The 14,517-nt window shown below is 41.6% G+C and overlaps 2 pseudogenes; one reads left to right on the top strand and one right to left on the bottom strand.

Moving 5' to 3' along the window:
- The window catches only part of LOC109386615 (26S protease regulatory subunit 4-like), a 100,432-nt pseudogene extending 96,069 nt beyond the window's left edge, over positions 1–4,363 (bottom strand).
- Positions 4,364–4,486: 123 nt separating this feature from the next.
- The window catches only part of LOC109386614 (40S ribosomal protein S26-like), a 34,690-nt pseudogene continuing 24,659 nt past the window's right edge, over positions 4,487–14,517 (top strand).

The following is a 14,517-nucleotide window of genomic DNA, read 5'->3' as shown; positions in this document are numbered from 1 at the left end:
TTGTTCTGTACACCTGAAACTAACAATAAAAACAACAACAACATTGAAATAGAAATTGCTATGAGTGAAATGGAAATTAAGGATGTACTCTCATTTAAGAAGATGACAATTTTTAACTTAAAAACAGAAATTAATGTTTTTTGTTACAAGTTTGCCAAATTCATAAAAAGGATTTATCTCAGTTTCATTGAAATAATAAACATCTATATGTCGTGAAATAAATAAATAAATAAATAAAGTGTTCAGGGGACTTCGAGGTTGAATGTTGTATAAATTATTTGTAAATTTGGTGTGACCCTGGGAGTCAGTTGGCACAGAATCTGTCTTCTGCCATCTATTCAAGTTCTTTGTATCAGCAATATTTGTTTTTTTTAAATTGGGTTTTTTTGGGTTTTGTTGTTGAGTTGTAAGAGTTCTTTATATATTCTGGATATTAATCCCTTGTCAGAACTATGATTTGCAAATATTTTCTCTCCTGTGGTTTGTCTTTTAATTTTCTTGATAGTATCCATCTGCTGTGGGCCAACTTAGTAGCCGGCCCCCCACACTGAAAAACTTTAAAGTCTTCCTTCCTATAGAAATGTTAAGTATAGAAATGTTAAGTCTTCTCCTTAGTTTCTTAGTTTATTAGCTCCTGGCTTTGATTACTCTTATAATCAGTTTGTGAATCCTAGACTAAAGATTACTCCTAGCCTGAATTATAGAATTCTCCTATCTCCCTGCTTCTTGATTGTCTGTAAATCAGTTTCTGAATCCTAAACAGTAGAAGTCTCCTACCCCTGCTTCAGGTAACTACTTGAAAGCCTGTGACTTTCCAATATCCCCCAGACCAGTATGCCTAATGATTCTTTCCAAACCCATTCTGGGCCCAGACAACTGACGCTTCCTGAGTGACCAGTTGCTCCTGAATGACCGCAGATTTCATAAGAGCTAACAGATTTATTAATTAAAATGTATTTTTCCTCATTAATGGGTCTTGGGGATACAGATGGCACCCCAACAATATTGCCAGTCACAAACAAAGAAACCATCATGGTCTTCCAGGCGGATCTTGAGACCCCTTCCTCTCATCTGAGTTCAGATAGGTTGAGAGTTCCGTGAATCCCCCAATAGGCAGGGACACCTTTACACCCCTGCCCAGCAAGAAGCAGATACAGAAGAAGAGACCTCCTGTCCCTCAGCTTCCCATAGAGATTTTATGGGGATCACGTCTCTCAAGGGGAAAACAAGGCAGGCAGTTTGAAACAGGCATTCCTACACATCCCACCCAGGAGACCTCCCCTCTCCACCCTAAACTCCCCCTTTGTATTATAATTATTTGCCCCTGCAGGAAAACAAATGGGCACAAAATATCCATCTAGATCAGACCAGTCACTCGCACCTGCGCAGCATCTCTTGTCAATCACAGGTGCCAATCAAGTGGTCCCATGCCCAAAGGGGAACAGCCCATTCTAGAGAAAAACTCCAAGTTCTTGGAAGTCTGCCTTTTAGACCACTTCCCTTTTTTTTTTTTTTGGACCGCTTTCCTCCCTTTTTGAGCCTTTTGAGCCTCACCTTTGCGCGTGGCCTGCTCCAAACTCTTTGGAATATAATTTCTCTTCTAATGATGGACCCTTGAGCCATCATCTACTGCTCAGGCCCACTTCTATTTGTTTTAAAGTGTACTATCTCTTCTAATGAACTGCTTTTTCACTACTTTGCCTCGGTACCTCGTTCAATTTTTTGCTCGAGTTGCCAAGGACTTGGACTTCGCGCAGAGAAGAGCCCACTCTCCAACAACACTTCGTTTTTTGTTTGCTTGTTTGTTTGTTTGTTTGTTTGTTTGTTTAGCTAAGCCATCCTGCTACCTGTTGGCAGCTCAGCGGCAGCTCAGCTTGGGCCAGGACTCAAACCACTGTTGCTCAGAGCTCGCACTCTTGAGCGAGCTCTTAACTAACTGAGCCACTCGGCCAGCCCTTCCAACACTTCGATGCACAAAATTTTAAATTTTGATTAACTCCAATTTATCTTTTTTTTTTTTTTGCTGCATGTGCTTTTGGTGGGAGAAACACTGCTTTAAAAAAAAGATTTTATTGGGAAATAGGAGAAGGGAACAGTGTTGAGGAATTGGGGGAAGGGAACATTGTGTTTTTCCAGGGCCCATCAGCTCCAAGTCAAGTTGTCCTTAAATCTTAGTTGTGGAGGGCGCAAGCTCAGCTCCAAGTCCAGTCACCACTTTCAATTGGTGGTGGTTGGGGGAGAGGTGCAGCCCACCATCCCATGCAGGAGTCAAACCAGCAACCTTGTTGTTAAGAGCACGTGTTCTAACCAACTGAGCCATCCAGCCACCCATTGGCAGCTCAGCTCATGTGCAGCTCACTAGCCCATGTGGGAATCGAACCGGCAGCCCTGCTGCTCAGAGTTCCCACTCTAACCAACTGAGCCACCCTGCCAACCCTGCTTTTTGTTTTTTTAAATTCAAAGAGAAAAAAAGCCTACCTATGAAAATCAAAGAAACAAACAAACAAATCTCCTGCTATCATAAAAGACACTCTTATCTTTCCTCTAGAAATAGCTGGTTGGTGTTTTTTATATAGTAAGAGCTCCCAAATATTTAGTTGTTTTGACCATGTGACTTGGTATATGGTGAAACGACATTCCTGTTACCAAATATTCATCATGCACCAACAACTTGTCAGACACAACCAGATAAGGAGATACAAGCAGTTGTCAGCTCTGGAGCTATGTGTTCTAAGCAGAATAAGAGGTATATGTATTAGCAAAAACTCATTCAGCTGCAAGTGACAGGAAACCAATTTAAAATAGTTTAGATAGAAAGGGAATTCACTGGAAGAAACTTCTTCTGGGGAAGGAGGGGAATATACTTAGTTATAATGTTTCATGTCTTAAAAAATAATAATCTGAAGTGAATATGACAAGAGTGTTAACACATGTGTTAACCTGAGGAGTGAGTAAATGGATGTCTTTTTTTTTAAGTATTTATACATTTAAATGAATTTCCCGCTTTACTGGGAGGACTACCTGATGAGTATCTGTTTGATTTCCTTAATACTCTAATGACATGATGTACCACCATTACAGAAAATTAAAATATTAGAGAAAAGGTTTCATGAACCACTTTTCCTTTCTGGGCAAATGAACAGAACTAGCAAAAAGAAAAAAAGGTGGCAGAGGTGGGGGGGGGGAATTACTGACTCATGTAACTAAAATGTTGACAAGAATAATGGTTATAGCTAGATCCAGAGGCAGCTATATATCAATATTCTCTCTCTCTCTCTCTCTCTCTCTCTCTCTCTCTCTCTCTCTCTCTCTCTCTCTCTCTCCATTGAAGGAAGGAGAGGAATATACTTACCAATAATGTTTCATGTTTAAAAATCAGCCCTTTGAGCCTGGTTTACCAACTTCTCATTAGCAGCTACTTTGTGATCAGTATGTGGCCAGGTACTGTCATCCTGCCCTCCGGAGCTCCCTGATGAACCCTACATGCAGCCATATTCATGGGTGATAACATCCCTCAGAATATCCACAGCAGCAGCCTCAACACTTTACTCTTAAGACCATAGGTTTGGGTTCAGGAATTGTAATTCTTAGAAACTCTAAAGGTTTCAATGACAAGCTAAACAGAAGAAGAAATGAATGTACAAGCACAGAGAAATGTGACTGCTGGGTCAAAGCCCTCCTGGAGGGGACAGGATTTCATCAGGCCTCCGAGACTTCTGACAGTCTGAGGAAGGGGCAAGGCATGTTCTAGGCAGGGAGGGAGGTGGGCAGTGAGGAAGGGAGGCATGTTTAAGTGGTAACTGCTGAGTGTGCATCCGGGTGGGACCTGGTGATGCAAGAGGTATGGGAGCCAAAGCCAAAGAGGGAAATGAGGCCAGGTGACCAGAGATTCAAAAGCCTGATTCTACTGGGTGACAAGAAACTACTGGAAGTTTTGAACATAAGAATGACATGCAATTTGTGGCAGTTTAGGGGAAGGGGATAAGACTGAAGGCATGGACACCATCTCATGGCAGGAGGAGAGAGGCTAAGGCCTGAATTAGGGTGGGAGGCAGGTTACGGAGAAGGGATGGTTATGAGGGAAAACCAGTGAGCACTAGTGAATGCATGGAATTCAGCAGGTGAGGGAGAGAGCTGTATTAAAAGAAAAAATTACCTACACATACTCATAAGTGTCTCTCATTGAACATTTTTTTTTCTGCTAGTTTTCTGCAGGGAAGTTCCAGCTGATTGTAGATCCTGTTCTATTTGAAACCATGGCTGATTTGGTCCACTCCATCCCAGTTGCACAGGAGCACATAACCCACAAAAGCCCTTTCTGCTTCCAGAATATGGTCCTCATCTCCACAGCAGAGTTATCCATTGTGCTCAGGAAAAGACAAAAAATTGTCCTTAATTAGCTTTGAAGTGAGTCAAAGGAAGAGACTAAGATGCCAAGATGTGAAGTTCTAAGGAAGAGGCCCGTGCTGAGTGTCCAGTTCCGGGAATGCCAGGAAGACCAGTCATGTTCCATCCACACCATCAGGAGGAAGAAGCTGCTTCCAAGAAGGAAGCACAAGATCAGGTTGGCAGCAAGGCATTGCCTAAGGAGTCTTGCTTAGTTCCCTTGCTCCAGAACACTTCAGTGGTCATCTAGTTTTGCATCTCTGTTTCTTGGTGATGACACTTATGCAAGGTGAATAAGGTGAGAGGCTTGGAGCAGTGCCATGTGCATGGTGATTGAGGACATCGCCCTGTAGAAAACATGCAGAGGCATCTGCATCGAGCACTTACAACACATCATCTAGCTGATGTGCCAACTTGGGCATCTGGATAATTGACAGATTGAGGTTCTTCAGAAGTAGCCATGGAGCTCGAATTTCCAAAAAAAATGGTCACCTCTTCACTGACTTCACATCTTGATTGTAGAGCATTGTGCATTAGATGCCAAACACATATTCTTAACATAGTCTTCCTAAAGAATGTGATTTATTCTAGTATTTTAAAAATCCAGTCCATCTCATCCTCTATTATTATATTTTTGTCATCATATATATTTAAATGCACCCTTTTAGTGGATTTAAAATGTTTTTATTTTATTCCCTTAATAAATATTCATTTCAAGGTGACAGCCATATGGGCTTTAGGCACAAAAATATAGTTTATCCTTTGAGCAAATTTATTATTGGTGCGTTTTCATACATGTTGCAATAAAAGACAGTCTCTCACCACACTTTAATTTTATGATTTTATTTGTACTTCATGTAAACATACAACTCCAATTCATTTTTCTATCTATTCATTGACTGAATGCTTTTATTGTCCTTTTCAGAACAGAAATGTTATATTATATTAGGCATGAATTTATAGCAGGCTTAAAATTTAGCTGACTGGAAGATCTCTTCCAGGAAGCAATGTTGGTAAAAAATGAATTCAGCTTCATGGCAGGACAAGGCTATTAGTATTTTCAATTGTGAAGTTTCCAGTGAAAGCCTTGAATAAATTTGTTATGTCTGTGTTTATTAGCTGTATTCAAACTAACTATGATACAAAATACTTCCTAATCCTCACTCCACCAAGTCTCAATATCTCATGTCCATTTGCCATCCTCATTCTGCTCTATCTTTTGGGTAATGATGCCAGCAGCAATGAATGGAGTAGAAGTTACTCATCAATGGCACCACAGTTCCAAGGAGACCTCAGGATAAGGGCTGTACACCCGCCTGTGTTCAGTTGCTATAATATGAGGTTGGACAATTAAGTTCGTGAACTCATCCTAGAAAAAGTACTACTTAACCTTGTTGTTGAATATCACTGTGATCAACTTCCAAGTACTCCCCTTGGGAAGCTATGTACCAATGCCAGCACCTTCAAAGCAATGCCAGTCCACCCTTCAAAGCAATTTTGGAACTCTTTTTTTGGAATGGCCATCAGAGCTGTCGTCATATTACCCTTGATGTCCTGAATGTCATCCAAATGTTTCCCTTTCAATATTTCCTTTATCTTCAGGTAAAGAAAGAAGTCACTGGGGGCCAGATCAGGTGAGCAGGGAGGGTATTCCAATACAGTTAGTTGTTTGCTGGCTAAAAACTCTCTCACAGACAGTGCTGTGTGAGCTGGTGCATTGTTGTGATGCAAGAGCCATGAATTGTTGGCAAAAAGTTCAGGTCATTTTCGTCTAACTTTTTCATGCAGCCTTTTCAGCACTTCCAAATAGTAAACTTGATTAACTGTTTGTCCAATTGGTACAAATTCATACTGAATAATCTCTATAATATCAAAAAAAGTTAGCAACATTGTTGCAACAAGTTCTTGAATTTAATTGTCCAACCTCGTATGATCACAGAAAGTGTTTTATTTGAGGGCACCACTGGAACTGCACCAATAATAAACACTGGGTATTCAGGGATTTCAGATTTGCAGTGTGTATTTCCATACATTCTGGGGAAAAATGTTTTGGGTTAATCAAAAATAATACCTTATTTTTTAAGCTTAAAACAATATGCTTAGCACTCATATCCCTGGTCTCATTTGATCTTCACAACTACTAGTGAGATAAGCCAAAAACTATTTTTCTCATTTTACAGATAAGAATAAAGGCTTGATTAATCAAATGACTTGCCTGAGGTGTCACACCTAGGAAGTGGCAGATCTGATCATCAGGCCTCAATTTCCCATCGTGGAGATTTAGGTCTCCTCAAACTGTTTTTCATTTCCCACTGCATCCCTTCTACCTGGCGTTTGATGTTTGTTTTTCCAGGGGCTCAACCATCTCCCCCAAATCATGGATCCAGTCTGCAGTAGCCCATACTTGTTTCCATTTCCCATATTTTTCTCAAGTGAATTTTATGTCTAAATTGATACTGTTTGAGTTTTATTAAGAAAATTCTCACTTCTCAACATCTTTCCTTCTCTATGAGTTTAAATGACCATGTCAAGATACTCCTAAAAATCACTGGCAGTGAATATGCTTGATTTGGGTATAACAGTTGCACCAAAAGTAATTTGTAGTACATGAACACATATAGGAGTCTCTCTGAAAAGAATGGTCCTCAACTTCAGTTTTCTGGAATGAATCAAATTTAGTCAGATTCCCAACATTTCACTTTAGAGTAAGTTCTCCTCCCCAGTTACACTGAGGTAGGAATTGCAGCAGCTGACCTTGATCTCATTAAGTCCTTATATGCTCAGGAAGACTTAAGGATCTGGCTCAGTCTGTATTCTTCAGATGCAAGCCAGCTAAGAATTATTGCCTCTGTTGCCATAACATAGAGTTAAAGTCTCTTCTAATAATTCTGGCATTTTAATTTTTTAATGGAAGCCTAAAAAAGAAAGAGTGAGAGATGATGGGCCAGATGCTTATTGTACTATGTATGTTCATTCTTTTTATCACTTGCTTAAAGCCATTTTCCATTTAGAATTCCTGAGGCTTAAATGACTATGTCAATATACTCTTAAAATCATAATCTTAGCAATACATCATAATTTTCATCTTCACAGAGAATTTAGCAAAAGAAATATCTGCTGCCACATTCACACTCTGATTAACTCTTATTTACTCCTCCAGAAGGTACAGTAGAAAGACATTTAACTAAATGTTAAGACCTGAGTGTTTATCTTGTGTCTGTTCCTTCCTATGTAGGAAACAAATCACTTAACCATCTCTGCAGAATGTCTTCCATTCCAGCCCCACTGGCACTTTCTCTGCCTTATTCTGTGCCCCAGGGGCTGACCTTGGAGGGCAGTATCAACCAGCCTTTCTTGTCTGACTTCTGATTAGTTTCAGCCAATAAAGGGAGGCCACCATACGGAAGAGGGCTAAGGAGAGAGAAGCTGGGGAATGCATTCCTGAACAAATTGCTGTGGTTGGCTGAGTCCTTCTACTCAAAGCGCCTATCAGGCAACCCTTACCCAAAGCTACCTGCTTTGGGATCTGCTAACTGCCTCCTTTTGCATCTTCAGATTTAAGGAGGGTAGCAGCTCCCAGGTGTTGCTTTCCCCCTACCCTGCCCATGCATTTAAAAATAATCCCTTTAAGGCCGGCCGAGTTGCGCGTTGGTTAAGAGCTGGCTTGGGACTGCAGAGGGCCCCGGTTCAGATCCCACATATGCGGACCAGTGACACTGCCCTCCACAGCTATGATGCTGAACAACAGCTCAACCTGGAGCTGGGCTGCAGTGAGTGGCCGGCGACGGCGTAGGCTGCAGCCTCTGCTGCAGTGGGTTGCCATGGGCTACTGTGTGGGGCCAGCAGCCAGCATGAGCGGCCAGCAGCCGCTGTGAGCGGCCATCCAGAGGCCGGCAACTGATCTACCTCGCCCGGGAAGAGCGCAATGATGGTGCCAACTTGCACCAATGAAGCAACGTCCTCCACAACTAGACTGAAGAACAAAAGGATAGCAACTTGTCTGTTCCCCTTCCCCCAATTCCCCAGTGCTGTTCCCATCCCTCAGTTCCCCAATAAAAATCTTTAAAAAAAAATAGTCCCTTTATTAAACTCTCCTCAAATTACCCATTTTGAATATGCCATTTGATTCCTCCAGGAGTCATCTGATCCTTGATTTTCCTGTCTATATAACGGAGATGGTAATAGCTCCCCTGACAGCCTCAAGAGGTAATGGAAGATCAATGAAGATCGTGAATGTGAGAGGTAATAGCTCCCCTGACAGCCTCAAGAGGTAATAGAGAATCAATGAAGATCGTGAATGTGAGACCAGTACACCTGTAAAAGCTTTAGCTTTTCAATGTAAGGCATTATTATTGTTCAACTAAGAACACTTGTTCTTTCTAGAATGTGTACTCTGGAACCCTTATGTCCTTTATAAAGACTACTATTTCTAATACTTACCTTTTAGTACTCACTAAAAAAATACAGCAGAGGAGGGCTTGAATAATCCCATTACTACGAGGTCTGACAATTACATTCGTGAACTTGCCACGGTGTGCTTACTTTGGCAGCACTGTACAAACAGCTTGGTAAGGTTTAATAACCTGATATATCAGTGTCTCACAGCTGTATTCATGTCGACGTGTGGCAGTATCTTGCTGAGTGGCATTCATTACTGTTGCGTGTTTTTGTGTACCGTCGCGAGAATGTCTGAGCTTAAATTAGAGCAATGAAGAGACATTAAAATTCTTGTTAAACTTAGCAAGAGTGGACATGAAATGAGGGACATGTTAGTCCAAGTTTATGGGGGTAATGCCATGAATAAAACAGCAGTGTACAAATGTATTAAACGTTTTTCTGAGGGGAGAGAACGTGTCTCTGATGAGAGGTCAGGGCAGCCAGTAACAAGCAGAACTGATAAAAAAAACCATTGCAAAAATGCATCAAATTGTGCATCAAAATCATCAGCTGATTGTGAAAAGCATAGCACACCAAGTAAACATCAATAGAGAAACAGTTAGGAAAATCTTAACCGAAAATATTGGCCTGAGAAAGGTATGTGGTCCCCAAGGAGCTCGCTGATGAACAAAAGCAAAGGAGAGTCAAAGTTTGCCAGGACCTTTTGGAGAGGCAAGATGATGTTTTGGGTTGTTTTATCACTGGTGAAGAAACATGAGTGTACCAATATGACTTTGAAACAAAGCATCAAAGTGCACAATGGAAGTCAGTCAATTCTCCACGACCAAAAAAGTTCTGTCAGTCCAAATCAAGAGTTGAAATGATGCTGCTAACCTTTTTTGATATTAGAGAGATTATTCAGTATGAACTTGTACCAACTGGACAGCTAACAAAGTTTACTATCTGGAAGTGCTGAAAAGGCTGCATGAAAAAGTTAGACGAAAATGACCTGAACTTTTTGCCAACAATTCATGGCTCTTGCATCACAACAATGCACCAGCTCACACAGCACTGTCTGTGAGAGAGTTTTTAGCCAGCAAACAACTAACTGTATTGGAATACCCTCCCTGCTCACCTGATCTGGCCCCCAGTGACTTCTTTCTTTACCTGAAGATAAAGGAAATATTGAAAGGGAAACATTTGGATGACATTCAGGACATCAAGGGTAATATGACGACAGCTCTGATGGCCATTCCAAAAAAAGAGTTCCAAAATTGCTTTGAAGGGTGGACTGGCATTGCTTTGAAGGTGCTGGCATTGGTACATAGCTTCCCAAGGGGAGTACTTGGAAGTTGGCCAACAACGAGGTAAGTAGTACTTTTTCTAGGATGAGTTCACGAACTTAATTGTCAGACCTCGTACATTATTTAATTTTGGCATCCCATGAAATTTTCCAACAGTTTGCATTTTGTGATTATCTTCTACTTGCTGTAACATGCAAATTAAATATTAATTTATTTATCAGTGCTTCTTTTTAAGATTAACTCCATTCTTGAATATCTCATACTAATTGTTCCCAGTCTTGCTTGCCCAGGTAATATCCAAATTGTCATCCCCTCTGATTTGGACATACATGTCACTGATGTTACAATCTTGGGAAATGGGCCCATTAAAACCATGACAATGAGACAAATATACAGAAAGGAAAAAAGCAAATCCCCACTGAGAATTAAAGTGTATGTGGTCTTTGCAGAGAAAAGAACAGGCACAAGCAAGCCCCTTCTGTTGAAGTTTGGGCAGCTTGTAACCATCCTTGGAATTGAGGAGGTAAAAAGTTCATTACCACAGAGATTTCCTGAGGAAAGAAAAGGAAGCGTTTTATTAACCCGAGTCTACATTGGGGCAGGTCCTTAGGCAAGGCTGGTACTTTAACTATGCTTCTAACAAAGCTGTGGCTATGCACAGTGCACATATCTATTTCCTGTTCTCCTGGACCATACCGTCCCGCAGCCATTTACATTCATAGCCAAGGAACGGGTCCTTGCTCTGAAGAATAATGTGGTTTCTGCTGAAACTCAAAGTGAGATGCATAAAGTGGAAGTCCTAAAGTACCAGAATGTTGCCTCCAAAGCTAACGTCAAACCTCCCTGTTTTGTAGAAGCAGACTTCTTTGAACTGTTTGATGACCCAGGACCAGGGAAACTGCAGGATCTGTGTGAAATGTGCACATTCCCAGGCCCATATCAGAGTAATGAACCCAGATCTTTCCATGGCCAGAGACCCTCTTTATGGAACTGAGGATCTGAGAGTTGAAAATGTCATCACTGAGCATTGCCTCAAAGCCAAAGACACAACTTTCTGAGAAGATGCATTTGAAATCCCCATTGGGAAGATAAGCACAGTTGTTAGTTGAAGAGCTCTCGTGAGCGAGAGATGTCAGGAAGGAACCCATTTAGCTCTCTACAGCATGGGAGGGATAACTGAGCTGAATCCCTGACTTTTAGTAATAACAATTTTCCTCCCCTCCACAGCCATGCCCTCCAAAGCCCATAAGTTTGTCTTAAAGCAAAGAGTGTGACCCTTCACCAGGCCTCCTCTCTGAGAACCAGGAATCCATTTGGAACATGTGTACCTTGGGTTGCTTGTGAATGGAAGCAGCCTGTAGTTATAGAGCCAGGCCTTTGACACACACACCTAGTGAACGGGAGTTCTTGCTGGCCTATGGTGGGTTCTTTGCCTGTATTGCCAGATTTACCAGGACTGCTGAACACTTTGGTTGAAATCAGAGTGTCTAAAATCACTTATCTTGAAGTATTTGATAGAGGTTTATTAATTTTGTTTATCCAAACCATTAATTTTATTTGTTTTTATTTCTCTCTATGTAATCAAATAAAATTTGAGTAACAAAAAAAAGTCACTTATCTTTTTCCTTCACTTTCTACATTTGCCAAAGGCTGTTATGATGTGATAGACTTTTGTTTTTTCCTCGATATGCTTGTTAAGCAGTGCTGTAATAATGGATTTTTAAAAAGATTTTATTGGGGAATTGGGGGAGGGGAACAGCATCAGGGAAGGGGAACAGACAAGTTGCTGTCCTTTTGTTCTTCAGTTTAATTGTGGAGGATGTCGCTTCACTGGCCCATGTTGGTGTTATCATTGCGTTCTTCCCGGGTGAGGCAGTCGCTTGCCAGCCATTGGACGGTTGCTCACAGTGGTTCACGGCAGCCCACTGCAGCAGGGGCTGCAGCCTACGCCATTGCTGGTGACTCACGGCAGCCCAGCTCCAGGTCAAGCTTTTGTTCACCATCTTAGCTGTAGAGGGCACAGCATCACTGGCCCTCATGTGGGATCCGAACCGGGGCCCTGCTGGTCAGAGCTGGCATCCCAAGCCAACTCTTAACCAACGCACCACTTGGCTGGCCCATAATAATGTTTTTGACATGGCCATAATACTCTTCTTTCAATTAAAGCTAAATTGTATTTATTAAGCAGAAGACTTTGTTTGTTCTAGACTCCTGGGTCACCAGACACAATTCTTCCTCCCATATTTCTCCAAACTTGGAATCACACTTCTCCAGCTGCCCTCACTCTAAACAGTGCCTGGAGTGTAATAACCACTCATAAATATTTGTTAAATGAATGGAGAAATGCACCATTTGGTTTGCTAGCACCTACCTTAGAAATTTCTTGTCTTCCTTCTTGCTCCTGACTCCTCCAGGGAGAAAGTCACCATCATCCACCAAGCTACTCAGAGAAGAAACCCAGGCATCAGCCTTGACTGTATTTCCCTCCCCACATCTGATCAATCACCATGTCCTACTCATTCCACCTCTTACATGTCTCACACACCTTTCTCTTTTTCTCAGTCTCCACTGTCATTCCCTTTGTTCAGACTACCATCTTTCCTGTCCTGGAAAGCTGCAACAACCTTCTAATTGGTATCCCTACTTTCAGTCCTGCCCCTTTCCAATTTTTTCTCCATGCCCCAGTTGTCTGTTCTTGGAGGCCACTATCTATAACAATAACCTGCCCTGGGGGGACAATATACAAAAGATTTCTGTGGTCTTTCTCTGAGTGAAGGTAACTAAAATATTATGTTTAGAAGATTCCAAAAGTGGGCTGAAATTCCAAAAAATCTGGAACAGTTGCCTGTTATAGCCTGGAGCAAACCAGACAGAAATTAGCTTTGTTGAATAACATTGTGGCAGATTGCCTATTGTGTTCACTCTGGACACCAGAATTCTGACTCTAATGTTCAAGTAAGATCTAAGTATTCCAAGTACTTTATACCTAACAATATCTGAATGGGTTCTTTAACTCCATTTTCAGGGAACACTGTTGGTAAGCACCCCCACTCACTCGAATAATCCACCTGACCAACAGAAGTGCTAGCACAGAGGATATTATTTATACCCTCATGACCACTGCAGCAGCAGGATGTATAGCTCTCCACTTGTAAACTTTTACCAGGAAACTGTAATCAAGCAACAGACTGAAGAAACTGGGAGAGTACAACAGAGAGAATTTAATGTGAGGTTAGAATAGATCTTCGCAGCTCAAGGGGTGGGCTATGGCATACATTGTCCTCAGGACATCTCCTCAGACTCCACTTCACTGGCTTCAGGATGCCCAGACCTACAATTCTTCCTCAGAAGACTGCCCCTGGCTACTCAAGCTGCAAGTGCCTGAGGCTTTACATCCTGCTGGGCAACTTTTGGCTAATGACAGAAGGTTATGGGCATATAAAGCCCAGATTCCTTGCCCTGCAAATGGAGCTAAAGCTGCCCTCCATGAGACTTGCAGCAATCACACCCATACACAGCTTTTGCTCTTTTCCTGCCTGCTCTCCCCACTCTCTTACCAGTGTCGTCTCATAGCACATTCCTGATAAATCGCTTGCACAGATATTCTCATCTCTGCAACTGCTTCTGGGAATCCCAACCTAAAACACCATGTAGTTTAAAATATTTTTTTAATTATTGGGCACTTGTAACCCTCCCAATCCTCCTTCTCTGCCTCACTTTCCCCTTAGCATTTCTCACCATATAAATTATTTTCTTTATTCCCCACACCTAGCCCCCCCCCGAAGAATAACAGATCCAATAGAACAAGGACTTTTATCTGTTTTGTTCACTGCTGATTCCCCAGCACGTAGAACAGTGCCTGTCACATAGTAGGCACATTAAATGTTTGTTGAATGAATAAATGTGCCAAGGATTGGACTACACACCAGAAATGAAACAATGAGCAGGAGAGACATGTCCACAAGCCTCAGAAAGCTTATAGGCCAAGGGGAAAATGCATCATTAAACAAAGTGGATAATCCTGTTTCTTCTAATCTCCTTCAGAAGTTTTCAGTTGCCCTGTTTTATATTATTCTACCTTGGGGTATCCCTTCATCATTATAATTTTGGGTGTTTGCATTCTTAAGTGATTAATTTCAATATGTTTTGCCTGTGGCATCTGTTTGCATCAAGAATGGATAGTCTTAGCCCTGCAGCTCTCTCTAAACATCAACATCTTCTCCAGCCCATGTTTTCTCCCACATTTTAGGTCGTTTCTTCAGAAATTAGACTTCTATTCTTTTTCTACTGGAATTGTTGAGGAGCAGGTCGTTAACAAGAACTGAGACAAAGAGTTTTCATTCCAAAGGCTTTATTTACCAAGCTTGGTGTCCGTCTCATTAAAAAAGAGAGAGAGACGGCCACAAGTCCTGGCGGGTGGGGAATTTATAGCTGAAGCTGGATACAGAAG

The sequence above is a fragment of the Hipposideros armiger genome, unplaced genomic scaffold (genome assembly GCF_001890085.2).
Source record: "Hipposideros armiger isolate ML-2016 unplaced genomic scaffold, ASM189008v1 scaffold_136, whole genome shotgun sequence".
In the NCBI taxonomy this organism is placed as follows: domain Eukaryota; kingdom Metazoa; phylum Chordata; class Mammalia; order Chiroptera; family Hipposideridae; genus Hipposideros; species Hipposideros armiger.
The sequence above is the reverse complement of the archived record's forward strand: the minus strand, read 5'-3'. Positions and strand labels throughout refer to the sequence as shown.